Source organism: Pholcus phalangioides, unplaced genomic scaffold, assembly GCF_987345545.1.
Source record: "Pholcus phalangioides strain wild (caught in Gottingen) unplaced genomic scaffold, Ppha-v1.0 ptg000015l_1, whole genome shotgun sequence".
Taxonomy (NCBI): domain Eukaryota; kingdom Metazoa; phylum Arthropoda; class Arachnida; order Araneae; family Pholcidae; genus Pholcus; species Pholcus phalangioides.
Window position 1 is genome coordinate 73,216,168 of NW_028301608.1, and position 15,485 is coordinate 73,231,652.

General features: G+C 38.2%; 1 protein-coding gene and 1 long non-coding RNA gene across 3 annotated transcripts in view; one reads left to right on the forward strand and one right to left on the reverse strand.

Annotated features, from left to right (window-relative positions):
• Hpd (4-hydroxyphenylpyruvate dioxygenase) overlaps positions 1–15,485 on the forward strand; it is a 489,423-nt gene that overhangs the window by 140,251 nt on the left and 333,687 nt on the right. The window lies entirely within an intron of this gene.
• On the reverse strand, positions 1,434–7,142 carry LOC149076662 (uncharacterized). The gene is made up of 3 exons (XR_016194086.1): positions 6,763–7,142; positions 5,270–5,525; positions 1,434–1,684 (listed from the first exon to the last, which is right to left on the reverse strand). It is a non-coding gene; the product is annotated as an uncharacterized LOC149076662 (long non-coding RNA).

A 15,485-nucleotide genomic window follows, 5' to 3' on the forward strand; every position in this document is an offset into this window, starting at 1 on the left:
AAGAGAGCCACTAGATCAAATGGACCCCAGGACCAGGGCAGCAGACAGATTTGGTGCCCCGGACCAGAGGGGGTGCAAATATAATCTATTAACCCCACCTTCAATATTAGGAGGACGAGGCACCAAAATGCGTGCTTGCATCGGCTAACTAAGCATCTATAATTGCGGCCCTGTCCAGAAATTTATTTTTGAGGGGAGGGGACAGAGTAATAGAGAGCAAACGATTATACCATGTTATAACATATATCTCTGTCATTTTCTTAGGTTTTGAGGGGATGGACCCCCCCCCCCCCCTCGGCACTGATGGACAATGGAAGGCTTTTACTGATTATCAAAATTTTTTTCAAAAATGCAATTTTATAATTGTCATAAATTTTCAATTGCGTATTTCATTCATTTATTCTAAATTTTCAACAATGGAGTTATAATTAACTCTCACATTAGATTTTAATAATGTATCTCTTACAATTCTAAATTTTCATAATTTTTTATATGTTCATATTTTTAATTAGTTTTCATCATTATATATATACTGAGTATGCTGTACTAATGTGCAACATACTGAAAAAAGAAGTGCAGAACGGCTGACGTACGCAAGATGGGGTTCAAAACCCCCAAGCAGAAGCCTACGCGTGGGGGGGGGGGGGTGCTCAGGGAACCTATATGCCCTCCCCAAGCTATCAGTGTTTTTTTTTTTGCGGTGAAAAAAAATGAGCACCTCTCCTTAAGAAAATCCTGCGTACGCTACTGAGCAGAGACCAACGGGGAGATCAGTAATTTGGCAGATTTTTTTAATTGCTGGAAAAGAGACGTTGACACAAAATGAAATGTTGTTCGAACAACAAACTATCAAATTAAATTCTTCGGTGCCAGTCTTTCTATGCTTTGGTTTTACACTTGAAGTATTGCACAAATAAATTGAGCTATTCAAAATTTCGTTTGTTTGTATGCGCTCACGTTATCAGGTTTCACCCAAGTTCTGTGCTTTAATCACTAGAGGAATGATGGCGTGGATGGGAATACAAGCAACCTATTGTTTTTACATTGCTTTGCACTAAATATTATGGGAAAAGAGTTAGTTTTTTCAACTTAGTGAGTTCAGCCCTGACTTTAAGGATTGTAGGTGTGTTATCATTGAATTCAAGGTCTAAAAGGGTAATAACATTTTTTTTGATAGGCTACCATTATTGCCAAAAAAGTAATACTCAAATACCTTTATATTTTCAAAATTCAATGTTATTCAAAATATCTTCCACTTCTCGAATATCAAAATTCATAAGCTGGTGAATATAAATTAATACAGTAACAAAGGATAGGAATCAGACTTGTTTAGAAAAAGTTCAAAAGCACCTCCGCTCCAAATCCTAGCAAGTCTTCAGAGTTCAATGAAAATTTCACATCATTTTTGTAAATAAATCACAAAATACAGTAAATTGAAATTGAAGTATTTATTGATGAAAAAATATCAACTAATGTTCATTTACAATACGTATGATTGCAGCCACTATGCACATGCAAAGGACTTTCTAAACTTTCGATCATTTCTACTTTCTTAGCATAAAAGTGTCAAACTCCTTTTGAATGTTGTCTTTTTGGTGATTAAATGTTTCCTTTCGAGAACTGAAACTAATGAATCTGATATCATCTAGTGTTTTGTGGAGAAAGACCCCAGCTTTCATTTTATCTGAAAAGAGAATGAAAACAATTGTAAAATACTAGACAAGCAGTTATGATAAAAAAACATTCATTTAACAATTAATAATACAAATACAAACTGAAAGGCCACAACAGGGAAATTTCCCAAGCGAGGACTGATGCTGGGAATAGGTTTTTAACTCAAGCAAGGACGGTGAGCAAGCAGATGGTGTTCCAAAAAAGATGGGATAGTTTTAAAAAGATGGCAGAACAGGTGAAACCCCATTTTCACCTTAGCATCATGCATGGAACAAAAAACATGCTACAATACACTTGAGCAGAATTGACTCCTGAGAGGACGGGGGGGGGGGGACCAAGGAATTTCCTACAGAAAAACTTTGAGTTACCAACCTTTGAAATGATCGAAAATAATTACAATAGCACGTAAAAGGTGTTTTCTTTTGTAATATTTTTTTCTGAAAATATTTGAAATCATTATTATAATATATTTAAAATTTTGCTGACAAGGGAGGTGGAGGGTATCGGAGGAGGCCAAAATTCTTCTTACACAATACAGTAGATGCGGTTTATTGAAATCATGCATAATGCTATCATTTGGATATTGCTATCAATCACTAATATAAAATATAGAATGGACCAATATTGTAGCATAGGCAAAAGTTCATTGATAGTTATCAGGACTTATGGCTTTTGTTATCTTTTTTTTTTTGCATTTAGAAGCTGAGGTTTAACCATACTTTTGTAGGAGATTAAAAAATGTAACACCCCTCCACCCCATTGACAAACATTTCTGTATTCTGGTTGATGATTTTTGCTTGCACATGGCATCGATAGGCTATCTGAATATTATTAGCTGCTATAATCCATGGACGTGTGAAGCTGCTTTTGTAATGAACTTCCAGCAATGCAGGCACACAAAAGGTAAGATCAAAAAAAGAAACTTCAAATTCTCAGTCAATTATCCAAATCCAGTTTGCTTGAAAGACTGCCTTGAGGGATTTATAGAACACATACAGTACATAAATTAACACATGACTGAATTAAAAAAAAAGATTTTTTTTTTCCTCAAAACAGTCCTAAATAATGTTTTTCGACTTTTCAGAGACTTAATGACTCCTCCTGATGTTGAAAGGCACACTGCAATAAAATCAGAAAATTTTGTGCCACCCTTAGACTCCATTTTAACAATCGCATGAATTTCAGGCGACCATTTACCCATTTTATAATCACCACGTCGACTGAGATTTGTCAAGCCCTGAGCTATATGTAAAATGGAGTTGCCCTGTTTTCATGTATCCTGTTTGACCAAGTAGGACTCAAGATCATCATTTGGCTTCTGGGTTTCTTTCGGCTATAGTTATCAATTGGTTATTGTTATCTGAAACTATACGAGTCCACATTTTGGAAGAAAAAAATATTGGTTTGTTTTTTCCTTCATTTTTTATGAAAGCCCCATTTTTTGTGATTCCAAACCAGGCCTTTGACGCTTAGAACCGAAGCTATGCCCACTTTAGAGTTGAATTTTTACCAGGATTGGCAAGTTACCTCAAATATTGCTTTTCAATATAAAAATTCTCATTGGAAATGCATATGTTAATTACATGTAATGTTCAAAGTGACTGTTATACAAAGAATAAATACTTAATATGATTGTAAAATAACTTTCTACTCTAAAGAATTATTTTGGACAGTATATGTTTTCTTTCTTACAAATACACTTTTAATAAATATACATTTTTTAATAAAGCATAGCATAAATTCTGAACGAAAAACTATGGAATGATTTAATATTCTTCAATCCAAGATGATTCTTGATCCTCCAAAATTTCTTTAACTGCTTATACATGTGTATTGATATAAATCATCTGCTGTACTCTCTTCATAACAGAGAGGTATTTAAAAAAGTTCTTTTACATCATATATGTAATGTTGTTTTCTGTTATTATTAAATTATCTAAATAATCACTGATATTCAAAGCGATACCCTTATCGTGTATAACATTAGAATATATCTAGCAATCAAAATAATAAATTGTAAGACTAAAATTTTCTCTAATTTGGCAGTGCTGGCTTGTACATGATGCTTAAGAAACTCTTGTAACTTAGTGCATGAGTAAGGATAAATTTTTTTTACTATGATATGGTATATTTACTAGCATTTATAATGCAATGGTTTTTTGACTGAAGCTGTATCTAAATATGCAATGGGCATCATGTCCTGCCAGTTCTTTGATTAAAAATACTTGTTAAAACTCTGGATTTATATGACCTAAGATATAAAATTTTTAGGTGAGAATAAATGAGCACAATTAGTGTATTAACAGATGCTACACGAGAAATTTTAAATGGAATAAAATTTTGTGGGTAGATCAGAAAATTTAAAATATCAAAATAGATATTTTGTGCTCAGTAATTATAATTCAAAATATAAAAACATGTTAATCTACATAAAAGCGTTTTGTTATTCAACCTATCTATCAGGTTAACAAAAACTGTTTGACATCAGTAAGTTTTTGACTGTTTTAATACTGAGCTAATTTCTGAGGTAAGAAACCTATCCCTGATCTCCTATCACACATATTTTGAGTAAACAGCTCCACTTTGCTAAGTAAATTGAACACAGGTAATCAGTAGTGTAGATGAAACGAAACATATGAAAGTGTTTTTCATAATATTATATACTTATTGTGTTCAAAACATCATCCAAAAGCATTCATTTAAGATTTTGACGCTTATGTCTTTTGACCCAACCCTGGTTTTTACATCAAGTAATCTGTGAATGAAAATTTTAATGGCATTTTATGAAGAATGTTATTTCTGACATTTTACTTGGGTTTAAAACACAATTTCTAAAAATCTATTGACTGTATCATTGCAAAATTTTATTATATTTTGCCATTTATTAAGTGTCATAAACCAAAACCTAAGGTGTATAAAAATCTAAGTATTTGTCTAATTGCAGTGTTTTACATACACGATATGTTAAGTGAGATTTCAAAAAATTCCCATGTACATTAATTGAGTGAAATGATACTTTTGCCAAAATTTGGGATTCAAATCGGAGTGAAAACGTAGTGTAGTTGAAGTTATATGATGCATAAATGAAATATAACTTTTTTTTTTTTTTAAAGTATAGAGAATAATTGAGGCTAAATCTAAACGTAATATAAATGAGAAAGTATTATAAATTAGTTATATAAACAGGGTTCCACTGTAAATAAGTGATTTCCCAAATTGTCTGGAAATACAATATCCTGTTCCCGGAGGCTCAAAAATGTCAGGTATTTAGAAACCCTAATGTCAGCCTCTCTCGCAAGAGTTTTCTTTAGGGGCAGCACACAAGGCTTTGCACCCAGGCCGCAGTCAAGCTCGAGCTGCCCCTGGTGGAGGGGGCCATGGTACTATTTCTAATATAACATTGATTTTTAGATTGTTTCTGTAGTTTTCATGGCTATAACATTTTTGAAAAAAAAAAGGCACAATTGAATATAGAAAAATGTAGGTTAGTGTGTTAATGACTTCATTGCTACCAACATGTCATTAAATATAGAGGTATAAGCTCAATAACTAGAAAAGATGCATTAAGGAAGAGGGAAGAATCACAATTTCTTACCTCTCTGCTTTGGTAAGAGCCAAAGTGACTTTGCCAGTGCTGTACTTTGATTCCTGAACTTTCAAATAATATTATTTCAGCAGGACACTAGACAATCATCTTTCCGCTACCCTGACTTTTGCAACCTCTATGGCTAGTGCATCTTCTGGTGAAATTTCCTGACCTATGACAGACAAAGGTCTTCCACGTTCATTTTGTATCATTCTGATGCTGCTTTTGATAGAAATATTTTGACTGCCTTTCCAAAGATCAAAATCTACAAAAAAAGAAAATCGTGTATTTAAAAAACACAACTCAGGGCCAGAACTGAGGGGGGGGGGGCACAAAATTCAGAAGGGCTACTAATTTCACATGGGGAAAAAACACAGTTGCAAAATCAATAATCAAATTCTAGTGGTGGGAACAGCAAAATCACACTTGGCCCCACAAAAATCACAGTAAACCCTTACAGCGGCAATCTTGAGATATCTTGTTAAACTTGATCTACTTTATTTTGGTCACCCCGAAATATCTCTGGTTCTTTTAGCACACTTTTATAAACATAAGTGGCAATTGCGATGCACATCAGGAAAATTTTAAAAACCGCTTAAAGGGTTAAGGTTCTGGCGTAATTTCCATTTTCAGTCATTTTAAAGTTGTCGCCACTGGTGATTTCATGGTGGGGTGAACAAAAAAAAAATGTTTTAGCTTTGTGTTTGCTTTACACGCAAACAAACGTATAATTTAAGAAATATGTCAGATACTAAAGATATGTTTACATAGATTAAATGAATTAATGGAAATACAGTGAACAAGCGTTATAACGACCACGTTCTTATCACTACCCAATTCTTCAACGTTTCCTATAGTGGAAAAACCATTATTTTATTCTAATTAGCTTATTTATTCAATATAAATTGAAATCAATTTTTTAAATGTATCATGATATCCTCATTCAACCTTGGTTTTCCCGCATGCTGGAAATGGACTAGACTACAAATTTCAATAAGCTGGATTCTCTCCTAATTTTTAAGGCATGCCAGCTAATGCAGGAAATAGGCTACTGTAACTTTGATGCCAGTGTCATCTTAATGCATGGGACCGCCCCCCCCCCAGCCTGAGGGCCTCGAGAGCAGCATGACTGAGATCCGGTTTAAATTGGACAGTAAGCATGGCAATTGGTGGGCAACAATTTGTCCTGGTGGGGGTCCCTCATTTTTTCCTAATTTTTGGTCGGTTTGGGAAGGCCCCCCCCCCCGGCACTGCGTACGCCTCTGGGGGCCGTGATGCTCTTAGAACGCCCCTGCCCAGCAATTTTAATGATGGTCGTATCACGATTTCTTTGATTCAAGGAATTTTAGGAAGTTTCTGTGCATATATCTGCATTAATAATGTCACCCCCTCCCCTCCCGATAAAACAATTTTCTCAATTTAAGGTATGGAAATGCCGGTTTTACACAATTCGTTAAATCGAAGTTCGACTACGAATAATTTTAACAAACGAATCAACTCACCCAGGATCGATGAGAATACATGCTCCTCACATTCAATTTCATGTCAATAGCTTTTCAATCAGATGATTGCGAAGAATGTCGAGCCGAGTGCTTTCACATTCTGAACGCATCAACAGTAGTCGAAAGTAGAATATATTGTTTGTTGGCCGTTTATTTTCGTCATGGAATGACAATTACGAATTAAAAACCCGAGAAAAAGCAAGCGCAAAACGTGAGGGAAAAATGGCGGTACGATCAGCGAAGAAGGAAAGCATAAACAAAATGAAATTTCGACGCCAACCCATGTACTGCCACTTTCTTCACCAAATCCCTCGCAGCCGGTAACCCATTCATTTTTGTTACATCATCGGCAGCCAATCATATCACGGAGCCGTTTTGGGTTTTAACGGCTCATGAATTCTACGAACATTCTGGAACAACGACAACCCAGCAGAACAAGGACAAACCAGAGCGCGCCAACGATGGCAACTTATCGCCGGAAAAAAAGTCGCCAATTTGGCGTGTCCCTTATACCAAAGCTGTTCCAACAGCGCGCGTAAGGAAAAAACTGGTTCTAAGGACAACGGGATTGTTCACCCCCTTACGAGAAGTTCAAGGATTATCGGTAGGAATTCCTTATCGGTATGTCAAGCAACTGCTGTTGAAGCTACATGCGGTCATATTTTGACAACTTTTAGCAGAGCATCGGAAGAACTCGGAGAGTTCATGGCGTGACTTTTGTTTCGAGTTGAAAACGTATCTTCAAGGGTGATTAACAGTAGTTGAGATAACAACATTCGAGGACTCGATCAATCTAGTCATAGCTGATCAGATGAAGAAGTGCCCATCGCAAGTAAAAACATTTCATCGATGTATGGGCCATATTGATCTCCCCATCTGAACTAGCTGAGAAACTCGACGCGTATGAAAGTGCCAGGAGTTCCTTTACAAAGAAATTCAATCAGCAGATGTCGAGGGTGGTCGAAAGCAAACACCGAGGAAATATCCATGGACTTCATCAAAACCAGTGATTCCTCAGACCTTTCGTGCAGATGAACAGAAACTTCCCATGATCAGCCTGGATGAACAGCGACCTGTAAGCTGCTATGGATGTGGATATCCCGGGGTAATTAGAGCACAGTGTCCGACCTGTAATACTGAAACGACAGCGACAACTGCTCAGTTTGGTCAGTCGGAACTAAATTTATGCTCTTCTGTAACTGTAGTGTTCTGTAGCGCGTCTCTCAGTTGAGAACCTTGACGTAACAATATGGTATAAAGCTCGAGAGCGCAAGAAGAAGAAAAGCCTCAGGAGATGGAAGATTGCAAAAACAAAATTGGACAGTCGAAAATAAACAGAGGGGGAGAAGTGTGTGGGAAAGCGATCGAGTAGGATCGTCGTCGCATATTTACGTTCTTTTTTAATTTTTTTATTAATAAATTTCTGTTTATGTTTGTCATGATGAGTGCTCACTATTCAAAGAACATAAGGTCACTACATTGGCGCAGTCGACAGGATAGTGAGCAATAGATCGGACAATATTTAACGGAGAAACTTTCGTCGTGAGAAGGCGACGTGAAAAGTGGAGGACTTTTGTCGTGAGAAGGCGACGCGAAGAGAACTTTTGTCGTGAGGAGACGATACGAAGAGCACTTGAAGAGTGTTGGAAGAACGAAGGAAAAGTGCGGTGAGTGTTTTTTTACGCTGGGTTTCTTTTCTTTGAGAAAATCATGGCTTTCTTAGCCAGAGGCAAAAAAGAGGACTTACAGCAAGTCGCTGCGGAAATGGGGCTTGAAAATGTTATGCAGATGAAAGTATTTCAACTCAAATCCGCAATAATGGAGGCAGAATGCTATGACAAAGAGTTCATCGAACAGTTTTTGAACACTGTAATTGAGGAGAGAAAACGGACAGAGATGGAAGCAAGTGAGGAGAGAAAACGGATGGAAGCTAGTGAGGAGAGAAAACGGATGGAAGCTAGTGAGGAGAGACGAATGGAGTTTGAACTCAGAAAAATGCAACTAGAAAATTAAAGGATTCGCATCAGCGCGGCAGGTGAATCCCAGATTAACTCAATGGCAAGGCCAAGACTAGAGCTACAGAACATTTTGCAAAAGTTCGATCCGAAGAGCAACGAGATCAGCCTCTACCTGGTGCTGTTTGAAAGACAAGCGAAAAGAGCCGACATAAAAAGGGAACTTTGGGTTTCATATCTGATTGGACTATTACCTTATGATGTGGCGCAAGTCATTGCTAGAGAAAATGAAGAGACAACAGATGACTATGACCAAGTCAAATCCATTTTGCTTAAGAGATATAAGCTTACTCCCGAGAGGTTTCGACAGATGTTCACAAAGCACAGTAAACGATCGGAAGCAACGTGGTGTGATTTCGCTTATGAACTCAGAAACTTCTTCACTGAATGGATCCGAGGCCTGGAGATTACCACGGTTGAAGAACTGTCTGATTTGATAATTACGGATCAGATAAAACGCAAAGTACCGTCAGAGATTCGAGATCATTTTATTGACGAGTGGTCTCAATTCAAGCGACCCGACATCCTTGCTAATAAGTTGGATGACTATGAGAACGTCAGGGCAGACATCGGCGGGGATAAGAAAGCTTTTTACGGAGGAGAAAAGTCATTGTTACAGCAACAACACTTCAGTTATAGAGAGGGACGAGGAACATCGACAAGAACAGCATATCAACCACCAACTCGGAAATATCATAGCAATAAGGACTGGAACAAGACCGAAAACACGATTATCAGAAAAACCCCAAAGGAGTGTTACATCTGTGGACTGAACCATTTCGCTCGAGATTGTGACCGAAGATATAAGGCTAACGCAAAAGAGAAATCGGAAGATAATGTGTTGATCGCAGAAATTCGATCGGAATTATTTAATTCCAGTGAATCGAGTCTGGATTTGAACCCTTTACGTTATGCTGACATTTGCGTAGATGATAGAAAAATCAGAAGCTTAGTGGATTCTGGTTGTCAATCCCAGTGATTCATTCTGACTGTATACAGGGACCAATAACTAAGAAAGGGAAAATCATCTTAGCGAGTGCATTTGGAGAAAGAATTGAAGCACCCCTTGTGAATATCAGTGCTTCGCTGGAAATAGGAAATAACGAAGATTTTTGTAAACCTATTGAAATTCTCGCTGCAGTAACAGATAAAATTCGAGAACAATGCATTATTCCACCAAACGTACATGGACTACTTTGCGAGGCCGCAGACACCGAAGAAGGGCGATTGTCCTTCCCCACTAAAAGGGAATATCACAAGCCTCCTGCGACAGAGCGAAGGGAGAAGGGCGTGAGTGTGAATATTGAAGAGGACAAGATGTCATCTCTACCCGAGGACAAATACAAAAGACAGACTGAGCTGGTGGATGACCTGACTGAGCATTTCGACACCACCAAAATCTGCGAAATCAAACGCGAGAAGGTTGGAGAAACTCACCATCTCAATACAACCAAGAGCCGAAGCAAATCTGAGTGCACCCTACAAATGGAATTGGATCTAAGAAGGATCATAGCGGAAGCTCGTGATTATGACGAAATGGCATACTTGTGGACATCTTGGAGAGACGTCACTGATAAACCCGTCAGGAAATATTTCTGGGAATTCGAGAAGCTCAGCAACGAAACCGCGAAGCTTAATGACTTTGAAGACACCATATCCATGTGGCGGGATAGCTACGAGTGTGACATACTCGAAGACGCCATATCTAAGCTGTGGAATCAGGTGAAACCGCCGTACAAGCAACTCCACGCTTATGTCCAGTGCATGCCCAGGAACTGTTATGGTAGCGACAAGATTCAAGAACGCGGACCCGTTCCGGCGCATATTTTAGAGGACATGTGGGCCCATCAATGGAGTAGCATTATGGACCACATGAAGCTATTTACCGAGAAGCCATCGGTGGATGTCGCTGTAAAAGTGAAGAATATGACGGTGCTGAAAGTGAAGACGGCTGAAGAGTTTTTCACTTCGTTGAGATTGAAGCCGATGACGAAGGTCTTCTGGAAGATGTTTATATTCAACATATCCAAAGGCAAAAAGATGGTTTGCCACGCGTTTGTCCACGAATTGTCCAATGGATTGGATTTCTGGATCAAAATGTTCCCAGACAGAACCGACGATGATTTCATCACTATTCACCATGAGATGGGACACATTCAGTTTTTGATGCAGTACGTGCATCTGCCACACGTTTTCCGGGGCGGAACGAATCCTGGTTTCCACGAGGCCACCGGGGACATCCTCGTCCTGCTGTGGATAAAGGGCTTCGACATGAAACACGCGGGTTTAATCACGTTGATGTCCGACGTGTTGCGGTCGTTTCTGAACATCGACGTGAACGTGCTGATTCATATCAATCGGTCCGACGAGTTGGCGTCCGACAAGTTCTGCGAGTCTACCGTAGGTTGCAGGGACGCGGCGACCGGCAAGATGCTCGAGAAACTCCTCCAAACGGATTACTTCCGAATCTTTGTGATAGACGACGTGGAGATCATCGAGGTGATAACGATCAGGGCATCTAGAGAGTTGATGCTGGATCGTTGCTGAGATACTTCGAGCCGCGCGGTTGGAATTCGTCAAAGAACAGAACAAACAAGAGAGTTCAGTTTGTGTTTATAGGTAAACCCAATCTTGCGTGGGGGGTGTAGTGTTCTGTAGCGCGTCTCTCAGTTGAGAACCTTGACGTAACAATATGGTATAAAGCTCGAGAGCGCAAGAAGAAGAAAAGCCTCAGGAGATGGAAGATTGCAAAAACAAAATTGGACATTCGAAAATAAACAGAGGGGGAGAAGTGTGTGGGAAAGCGATCGAGTAGGATCGTCGTCGCATATTTACGTTCTTTTTTAATTTTTTTATTAATAAATTTCTGTTTATGTTTGTCATGATGAGTGCTCACTATTCAAAGAACATAAGGTCACTACAGTAACAAAACCCGTAGCGTTGTTAAAAATTCATGTAAATGGCAAAGTGAGAACTGCCTGTGTGTGTGTGTGTGCCGACAGCGGTGCTACGCACTGTATTGCAAGCGATACTCTGCATCGTATTTTGAAAGAGCAAAACGCCAAATTCCGTCAAGAAACTGTCGAGATGCGTCTTGCAAACGGACAGCAATCAATGGTGAATGTGTTGACCACAACGGTACATAGGCGTAAACTTATTGAAAATGTTGGGGGGGGGGGGCCTCAGGCTCTAATAGAACCTCGTTTATACGACGCGTCGTATAAATGCAAAAGCGCTACTGCAAAATGAACTTTTTCGGAAAATTACCCCCCCCCCCTCCCACCTTCTTTTTTACAGACGTTTCCCAAAAAAAAAATTTTGTGAAAAATCTGTCGTTTTGATTCAAAATCTTATGCTTGAGAAGAAATATTATACTATCATAACATTACTGTTGCTAAAATCTCAAGCAATTTTACGGTATTCATTTCAAGATTTAACAGAAAAAAAAAGTGTTATTTAAACGTTATGCAAAACGTCCTTTACTTGTTTGTTTTGCTTTCGGTTTCTATATCTAAGCAAAAAGTAGATGATGTATTGAGTTCCGTTGTTGAAAGATTTTTCTCTTAAAGAACTAATAGTGTATATGTTTGCTATCAGCAAAAGGCCGGAATTAGAGGGGCGGGGGGCAGAGGAAGCAACTGCTCCGGGCGGCAAAATTTAGGGGGTTACAGTTTTAGGTGGGAACAGAGAACACCGTTACAAAATTATCGGCGACAAAAATCCCAGTTACGGCCCTGGCTATCAGCATACCGTATTCAATAATTATTTCAGTACCTGTCAAAAGCCATTGAACACAGGGCCGCAACTAGGGAGGAGCAGGCGGGTCTCGTGCCCCGGGCGCTAGACCCGATGGGGTGCAAATTTCATTCTAAAACCTCTCCTTCAACATTACAAGGGGGCGTCAAAATGCGCGCTTGCTCCGGGTAACCAAGCATCTAGTTGCAGCCCTGATTGAACCAGTCAATCATCTTAAATTTTATGACTTTTTCAGTAAAAAATATGCATGAGAAACTACAGTCGATCCCGCTTAGTTTTTCCGCTTACAACGTTTCTTCATGTTGATTTTTTGAAAACCGTAAAACACTGTATTTCAGTGACACGATTTTACCAATTGAAAAATTATGTGATTCGATTGATAGAAAAGGTGTTTTCCAAAGACTTGGGAGTTCGAATCGAAGTGAAAACGTCGATTAATTGGAGTGTATACAGGCAGGGCCCTGGGTAAAGCAGGAATTAGGAGGCTCTTGCGACAAGAGTCAAAGATGTTAATTGGTCAGTGAATGTATGTTGTTTGAATTTCGGGGGCTCAATGTTATAAAGGCTTCATTTGCCCATGAAGAAATTAGGCCCTGTATACAGGGATAATGTATAGAAATGTATAGCAACTGAAGCAAAACGTGGTACAAATAAGTAAGGTCAGAAACGTAATAGGGAGATGTATATATATATATATACAAAGGGCTCCATTACATTTTCCTAAATACAGTAAAATCTCCACAAATGATCACCTGCACTCAAACACAAATATGCATCAGTGGTCGCCTCTATTCGGCGTAAAATTTCTATGGTGGAGCCCCGTACGCTCTCCTCTTATATTCATTTATCGAATTTACTGATTTAATTTATTTTCTTCGAGTGGGTGCGGAGCCCCCGGGAAGTGTACACGGAGCACTGGTTGAGAACCGCTGCTTGAGTGAAAAGTTTCCCAAACTTTTTGTGTTCCATAGCCCTTCTTTAAAAAAAATTTCTTTCTCATTTCTCCCAACTCAAGTCCACCCATAGCTTCTATCGACCCTTTGGACAATTGCATCGACCCCTTCCCCCAAGGGGCGATATTTCACACTTTGGAAAGCACAGCTTCAGTGGCCATTCTTGGTTATTATACAACTTAATTTAATGAAAGGTCACGGGAAATTGACCTTTTTATTTTTGATTTTTTTTTTTTGCACTATTTATAAATTTGTTATGATTAGTCCTGTGTTTTTTTTGTTTTTTTTTTATTCAAGCATAAAAAGTTTGTTGCATTTATATAAATTAACCTCTTTTTGGCATTAATGTGTGTATAAATGTATGTAATTGAAGAATTTTCAGAATAAGTGTAAATTTTCAAGTTGTGCGGAAGATTAATTAAATTTTTGTAATTTTTCAAATTAATATTGCTCATAATACAATAAAAGTTCGTTATAACAACAGCTCACAACCACGAGAAAAGTTTTCGTTGTAACGTAGTTCTTATTATAAACGAATTTTCACGTTTTGGTCTGTAAGGACATAAAATTATTGAAAATTGCTGCTTTATCTGCATTGGGATGTCTTTGAGATCATTTCGTTCTAATATTAACGATTGAACGGAACTCTAGTCATGTGAAATTGATTTTTGATCTCAAATCAGTTGATTTTCTAAGAGTATAAGACGTTTTCCATAGAATTTCTTATCATCAAAGCGGTTTAGACGACCAACTGAACAATTAAAAGTCTGAACTTTTCATGCTCACTTACATGAATTACATTCATGCTCACTTCCATGGATTTATGGATCAGTCAACATCGTCTATCGAATCGGAAATTCGACATTTTCAAATAGTTTGGTTGCTCAACTCCAAGGACCTTCTAGCTACAATGGACCATACCCGAAGCCCGGGTGCTTTATTTGCTTGTCATTTCTTTTTTTTCAAGTAAAAAGCAGTAAAACCTCTCAGGAGAAAAATCCGCCCATTTTTGACATTATTCATGTTTTGTTACTTGTGTGCACGTGTAGTTTGCTTCTTTTTCGAGCAACTTTTTCTTTCTATTAATGAGCAGCTATTGTACTAATAACTAGAAATTCCTTAATAAAATACATGTAGAAATCATTTGCATGAGAATGTTTTTGCAAATGAATATGCACAGAGATAAATAGAAAAGATGCATTTAAAAACGCATTTGCGTTTTTTGCTTGGTTATTTGTTCTTTAGCATATATTTTCTCAGTTTTAGTTCATATTTAGCCATTTTTATTAAGTGGAAAATTCGGGCTCTAATTACAGTCGAATCCCGTTTTAACGAATACCGTTATAGCGAAAATATCGTTTTAACGAATGGTTTTCTAATCCCTCTAATAAGTATACATAGGAACAATGCAAACAATCTGAAATTTCTTTATAACGAAGTGTTTTCTCCGGTTTCTTGGTGTTCGTTATAACAGGATATTCGACTGTATAACAATCATTTCATGTATTGTTACCAAAGTGAATGGGACAAGGGCGTAGCCAGAAATTTCGTTCGGGTGGGGGGACCAAAGTGATAGAACAATAGATTTGGTCATCTTTTTCCCTTTTTTCGGTCATTTTCTCACATTTCGGACGAGGGGACCAGACCCCTAAGTCTTCCTCTTCGCTACGCCCTTGGAATGGGACTACCCCTGAGCAGGAGCGTACCCAAGAAAACCAATCAATGGGGGGGGGGGGAAGGGGGACACGGAATTTCTTCCAGAGAATTTTTGAGTTGGTGCCAATTTTCCAAAAGCATTTAATTAACAAAAATTTATTTGATTGTTGGGGGCTTACGCCTTTGCCCTTGAGCCCCATTCTAGTTTGATCACGGTCCAAGTAAAAATATACTTTCATTCTCTCTCTCTCATTGAAACGAGCATAACTCCGGTCTATCACCATAGGCAATTTATTCAGATCTAGTCATGCCGTAAATCTGAGTATATCCTCCCAGGATCCCC